The sequence below is a fragment of the Scylla paramamosain genome, chromosome 3 (genome assembly GCF_035594125.1).
Source record: "Scylla paramamosain isolate STU-SP2022 chromosome 3, ASM3559412v1, whole genome shotgun sequence".
NCBI classification, from domain to species: Eukaryota; Metazoa; Arthropoda; class Malacostraca; order Decapoda; family Portunidae; genus Scylla; species Scylla paramamosain.
This window is the reverse complement of record NC_087153.1, coordinates 28538022-28546121: the sequence shown is the minus strand read 5'-3', so window position 1 is coordinate 28546121 and position 8100 is coordinate 28538022.

Genomic DNA, 8100 nt, shown 5'->3' with positions numbered 1-8100 from the left:
GATCGTTACATATTCAGACAGGCAGTTAAGGAAGACTTACATAGGGACTGGGAAACAAAAAAAACAAACATATGGGCAGACAAACTGACAGAATGAAAGGCAGACATGTATAAACGGATATAGAGGTAGACAAATGATAAGACTGACGCAAGGCGAGATGAATAGGAAGATAAAGCGGTAGGATAGTGAGCAGAAAGATACCTAGATACCTTAGTCAACATGGTAGATAGATAAAAAAAAAAAAAAAAGACAGACATATGGACATATTGTTAGGGGTATAGACAAACAGATGAACAAACACGACAGTGTCAGACAAACAGAAAGAAAACGATGTGTTCAAACAGCCTGATAAACACATTCAGACGTACAGATAAGAATTAAAAGACAGACAGATAGGCATGTTGCTAGAAGTACAAACAAGCAGGTGAACAAACGCTGTCAAACAAACGGAAAAAAAAGACGATATTCCTCCCAACAGCCTGATAATGATGAACACATTCAGACGTACATAATGACCGACTAATATACAAAACATCAGACGGATAGAACTGACAGATACACAGACGGAATGATAGATACACAAGTGGGTAAACAGAAAGACGATAGACGAAGAAATAGTAAACAAGTGATCAGACAGACACAGATGGATGAATAAAGAAGCAAGAGGAAAGACGGACAGACAAACAATAAACAGATAGATATATTAACAAAAAGAAAGACGACAGTCAGAATTACAAAAACTGACACATGGGCAGTTAGACACACCGACGGAAGGATAAACGAATGGACAAACAGACAAACTCAGACAAACAGACAGACAGACAGACAGACAAATGGACAGACATACATACAGAAGCCTGAGAGACATACAGAATCTGAGAGACAGATATCTGAAACCAGTTAGACGAACAGGATTACAAATAGAGAGATAGACAAACAAAAAGAAAGACAAATAGAGCCAGACAGACAGACAGACAAATAGACAGACAGACATACAGAAGCCCAGGCTGAGAGACACATATCTGAAACCAGTTAGACGAACAGGATTACAAATAGAGAGATAGACAAACAAAAAGAAAGACAAATAGAGCCAGACAGACAGACAGGCAGACAAGTAGAAAGATGGACAGCCAGAAAGACAGACAGACAGACAGACAGACAGACAGACAGACGGACAGACAGACAGACAGAGAGACAGAGACAGACAGATGACTAATTGACATGTTATAAGTAGACAGACACACAAATATGGACGCTCAGATACATAAACAGATAGATAAATAGACAAACAAATGTACAGACAGACAAACAAACAGATAGATCGATAGGGAGATGGGTGAGCATAGATAAAAGACTGTCAGGCAGCAAAAAAAAAAAAAAAGATAAACGGAAAGGTAACTAACAGAAAGCCAAACGGACTGACTGACAGAGGAACAGAAAGACAAACAGACAGACAGACAGATGGACATACACACAGGGAAATTAAGAAACATGTACGAAACAAATGAAACGACTGTCAGACAAACAAATCTTTAGACAAATTGAAAGAAGAGAAAAGATATACACTGAATAACTTATTTGAAGACTGACTGACTGAATAACTGAACGAAGGGACGGTTGACAGATAGACAGACAAATAAAGTGATGGATACAGAAAGATAAGCAAATATAATCTCTTAACGGACAAAAACAGACGCAGATATAGAATAAATGGAAAGCAAATGAACATAAAATGCAGAAGAAATATATAAGTAGGAAGAGGAGAATATAGACTGTGCGTTTTTTTTTTTTTCTTCATGTGAAAGAGACAAGCCAAGACCACAAAATGGAGTAAAACGAAGTCCGTTGAATTACCGCTCCTAAAAACAGAGCAACCGACATGCGTATTGAATAGATGACATGTGGGTAGCGTAGTAGACAGGGAAATAGACAGATGGATAACTTGGCAGAACAACAGACAGAAAGACAGACAGCCAAGTAGATGAATGAAGAGATGTATAAGCAAACATAGACAGACAGATAGACAGAGACAAAAAATTAAGCAAAATGGACAAGTAACAGGCATACAGGTATACAGACAGACAGGCAGACATAACAAACAAGACAACCAGACAGACAGGCACACACAAATGCAGACGGCAGAGATATACATATGAAGTAACAGACCGACTAATAAACACTTTGAGATTAGGAAAGACTGACGAGCAGATTGAGAAATAGACCAGCAAACTTGGACATAGGTAGACAGAATGACAGACAGACCAATAAACAAGCACTGACTGACTGACTGACTGACAGGAAGATAGTGCTGGACTAGGACAGTCGTATCATAAACAGATAGAGATGACTGATTAATGAACGAAGAAACAAGACGGGTGAACAACATATACAACAGACACAATGATATTAAGGTAGGGGATACAGATAGACAGAAACTATTCTGTTGTTTATAGACTAACTGACAAGTAGACAAAGCAACAAAAAGATAGGCTGACAAGTTAACATGCAGATAGACAGAATTATTTACTGATCGACCATCTGACTGCAAGGTAAACAAATAAAAGTGAGCAAAGAAACATGCATTGACAGGTAGACAAGCAAACGGGTGAAGGCATAGACAGACATATAAACCAACAGGTAAAAAGACAGATGCTACTGACAAACTTAACTTAAAATGCTATAAACAAACAGACTGACGGGCACAGACACCTAAACAGACATGGGTATGTAGATAGACAAACGTACAGAGGGACAGGCAAATAGACAAACTGTTAGATAGACACAAAGGCAGATAGACAAAAGACAAGTAGATAGAATGGCAGATAGATAGATACATAGATGTGCAGACCAAGATGCAGACAGGCAAAGGAGAGAGAGAGAGAGAGAGAGAGAGAGAGAGAGAGAGAGAGAGAGAGAGAGAGAGAGAGAGAGAGAGAGAGAGAGAGAGAGAGAGAGAGAGAGAGAGAGAGAGAGAGAGAGAGAGAGACGGAAAGGCAGATAAATAAATAAGTGGAGAAAGATTATAGAAGAAGAGATAGACAGAGATAGTGACAGGTAGATTACCAGAGGCCATACACACATACACACACACACACACACACACACACACACACACACACACACACACACACACACACACACACACACACACACACACACACACACACACACACACACACACACACACACACACACACACACACACAAACAAACATATTATGCAAATATTAAAATAGACTGACAGACAAAGTACATAGAGGAGAAAACGGACATACATGAACAGATACAAACAACAAATAGAATGAGGAATGGAAAGACACAGGCATTGACAGACAAAGGAAACAGGCAAACAAACAGACAGACAAACAAGCAAGCAGAAAGACAGACAGTAAGACAGACAAATGGACACGCAAACTAGACTGGTAGACAGACAGACAGACAGACGAATGAAAATAGAGATAGTTCAAGAAACTGTGGAAAGCGACAGAACATGGAGAGACAGGCAGACACTTGGACATACAAACTGACACCGATAGACAGAAAGACAGACAAACAGATTGACTAACAGATACAGATAGACATACACATACACAAATATACAGACAGACACACTCACAGAAAGAAGACAGAGGCAGGCACAGACGGACGGACAAACAGAGGGACAGACAGACCAGTAAATCGGTGATGGCGGAGTAGGGTCTGAAGGGCGAGCATCACGCGTGGAGTGGAGGAGCTAGTGGGGGCGGGTCGGCAGCCAGGTAAGGCCCACCTGGCTAATCCTCACTAATGACTGGACCACCTTGTCGTCATTCTCCTACTGACCTTTGACCTGACCACTTGCTCAGTATCCGGGTGTATGGTTACTTCTCCCTATCTCTCCTTCCTCTACGTCCTTCCCTTCCCTCCCCTTACTATGTCACTCTACTTCCCTTCAATCTTCTTTTTTTTTCCTTCGTCAGGTCATATCACACAAGTCATGTTTCTTCTTTAGTATATACATATCCGTAGTAGATACATTATATGCATACATACATACTAGTGCATACATACATGCATACATATAAACAACAAATACAATGGTGTTCAGATGTCAAATGCACAAGACAGACAAACAGACAGAAAAAAACGGGCAAAAAAGACAGATAGATAAAGTAACAGACAGACAGATTCCCCCACTCTCTCTCTCTCTCTCTCTCTCTCTCTCTCTCTCTCTCTCTCTCTCTCTCTCTCTCTCTCTCTCTCTCTCTCTCTCTCTCTCTCTCTCTCTCTCTCTCTCTCTCTCTCTCTCTCTCTCTCTCTCTCTCTCTCTCTCTCTCTCTCTCTCTCTCTCTCTCTCTCTCTCTCTCTCTCTCTCTCTCTCTCTCTCTCTCTCTCTCTCTCTCTCTCTCTCTCTCTCTCTCTCACGTGCGTGTGTGTGTATGTGTGTGTGTGCAGGACGCGACGCCTGGCAACAACCCCCAAACAGCCGCCTGTCCCTCTCATTTATAACTCAGCGGCAGGCGGTCGCTCGGTGCCACCTCTCACCTCCCACCCTTCGCTGTCCCTCGCACGCCCTTCCGTCCCCTCTTTTCTCTCCCCTCACTCGTGCACACACGCATACACACACACACACACACACACACACACACACACACACACACACACACACACACACACACACACACACACACACACACACACACACACACACACGGGAGAGTAGCGTTACTCATATTCTTCAGTTAGGTGTTCTTGTCTCTTTTTTTTTTTTTTTAATATTCTACTAAGACTAGAACCTGTAAACATAACATGCTTGGTTGATTAGGCACTCATATATATACATGTGTGTATATATATATATATATATATATATATATATATATATATATATATATATATATATATATATATATATATATATATATATATATATATATATATATATATATATATATATATATATATATATATATTAATTATTTATTTACTTTTTCTTATCTCCTTCGTGTAATGTATTCTGGCGGTGAGAGGGAAGGTTAGTTTGCCACGTGCTGTTACCTGTATCTTTTATTCGCGTCATGATGGCTTCTTGGGGCCAGTAAAATCGATTATGAGTTGCTATGCAGTGAACCTCCCAGTCGTTATCATAAACATAACTCTAACTGTTCTACATCACTTAAACAGGCAGAGGTAGCGGATACAGTGGATTTTTTTCTTGGGGTCCATGAAATCTCATCTGATAAGACTGATGTACACTGTTCTAAATCACTTAAGCAGACAGAAGTAGCAGATACATACAGTTCACATTATTATGATATTATGAATAGTCCTAAAAATCGTGTTGGTGTTGACGTTTACGCAGGGCTTCCACCTCTCAAATTTCTTCAATGTCGCCATCCAAGCAGCCACGTGTGTGCTGAGGAGCTCCGTTAGCGAAAAAGGTGCAAATGCAGGCAGCGGATGGACGTCTCATCACTCGGTTAGCTGCCCCAGCCTCCCCACCGGGATGCTCAAGATGTAGCGTGAGGGGATACGAAAACAATAAAGAGATTAATAAGAAAACAAATAAATATTCCAAAAGCTCCCGCACGATGAAATTTTAGCAGGTGTGTGTGTGTGTGTGTGTGTGTGTGTGTGTGTGTGTGTGTGTGTGTGTGTGTGTGTGTGTGTGTGTGTGTGTGTGTGTGTGTGTGTGTGTGTGTGTGTGTGTGTGTGTGTGTGTGTGTGTGTGTGTGTGTGTGTGTAATGAGAGAGTTAAGGCAAGGTGATTGTGCATGTCGGCGTAATTAACACACCTGGGAGCGTGAGTGGGTGCAAGGCTTGTCATCGTTTCTCACCCTCGCACTCTAATCTCTGTTATCATGTAAAGGGAGGCAGCCACTAAGCATGACGAAGTATGTAAATCAGCACGAACTGACAACAAAATACTAAAAATAACTAGCACGTGTTTCAATCTCAATAAGACGGCCAGAAGGTGCACCTGCCTGTCTCATCACCGTCCTGTCCTCACCTGGGGCAGCTGAGGAACAGTTTTGTGGCTCTCGTCGGGATTCCTTGGTATCAATGATTTTACTCTTTACTTGATTTTTTATCTGTTACTTGCTGCATCATCTTCAAACTAGTTGGGATTATTAGGTAAAGGCTTAAAACCCAACTGTTCGGAGAGCCTGAATTTCTGGATATTAGCTTGATTTTTTTTTTTATCACTACTAGCCGTGTTTTCTGGGAGCAGCTGGACGCTTTGCCCCACAGCACTGCGATTGTCTAAATACGTAATCAAGGACGGACTAATCCCACTTCTTTATGGATCTGCCTCAAGCACTCCACGGTACTCTCATAGAAGGCATTGTTTATGTGACCAGAATCGTCCCTGCCAAGTTGTGTTGTGCTAAGAGTTCGTTGTCCGCACCACCTTCAGTTTTGCTGCCACTTACTTTCTGCTTCTCTTGTTCTAGGTGTTTTGTTTTGTTGTTGGTGCCGATGAAGGAATGTTGTATGAGGGAGTGACGGGGCGTGATTGGCTGTGTGCCTTGTCATTCACGCAGTCATGATTACTCACACCTGCCCGGCACACTAATTCGCACACACACACACACACCACACACACACACACACACACACACACACACACACACACACACACACACACACACAACACACACACACACACACACACACACACACACACACACACACACACACACATACACACACACACACACACACACACACACACACACACACACACACACACACACACACACACACACACACACACACATTTAGTTGATTAGTTTAGTTTATTGACCACAGCAAACATTACAAACATCATTAAATATATATCAACTTATATATTCTATAGTTTCAGTCTATCAATACAATAATTATCAGTGATTATCACGTCACACACACACACACACACACACACACACACACACACACACACACACACACACACACACACACACACACACACACACACACCACACACACACACACACACACACACACACACACACACACACACACACACACACACCACAACACACACACAACACATACACACACACACACACACACACGTGCAGTTCTCCTTTAGTCACACCTCAGGTCAAGGGTCACATTCCTGGCCATTGTCATGCAGGTGGGTGTGTCCCGAGGGAGCAAGGGACAGCGGGTTGGAGGGGATGGGGATCAGCAGCGGGAAGGGCTAAGATTCGGAATTAACGTGAAGGAGCCGTATTAGCGAGGTCACGGCTGGAGTCTTCCTGGCGCAGTTAATGAGTTCACCAGTGACGCCACAGCTCCTTGGCGCCACGAACTAACAGAGTTTAGGGACTAGGAAACGCAATGGAGGGAGCCACAACGATATTTACTGCAGGAGGTGCTTCGGTACACATCTGACAGCGACCCTCACTCACTCCCGCCTTCCATCCTGCTGTCGCCGCCTACGTGTTGAAAGGTCGGGATTGAGAAACACACGGCTAACAGTCTGATGTGAGGAGAGGGTTTAGTGATACGTGTTAGGTCAAGTGATGCTGCCTTGACCTCACACAATCCGCCCAAGTTTTTTTTTTTTTTTCCTGCTTTTCTTTTCTCAAAGCTATGAGTCGTGCAGTCTGAGAAAGGGGAGACCGGGCTTTGTGGACTCTTGGCACTGTCATACTGGTTGGTGTGCATAATATGTGTTCTGCTGTCGGAGTGGCTGAATGACAGTGTACCGTTAACCTTTCCATTGGTAAAATAATAGTAATGATAGAAAATAATAATAAGAGTAAGTAAATAAATATGGAAAATTCAATGCGATGGTTATTAATGAAATACTTTTCAACAAAACGTCCTATATGTCATGTCTATACTACATTCAGTTACCAACTTTAGTTTGCTTCTGTAAGACTTTTAAGAATAAGACTATTACTAATCACTGTAAGAATATTTATTTGTTTGCATGGTATTTTCAATCTACTAAAAAAAAAAATACAGAAGATCGTTAGACACCAATAGCAGCGTTGCTAGGTAAAATGTTCGTTACCTGAGAAGTTACGCCACTTACCGCCACCACAACGGCCACTTGGGAGACGCACTTACCAGGCAAGTGGAGGCTCACTAGGTGAATCACCT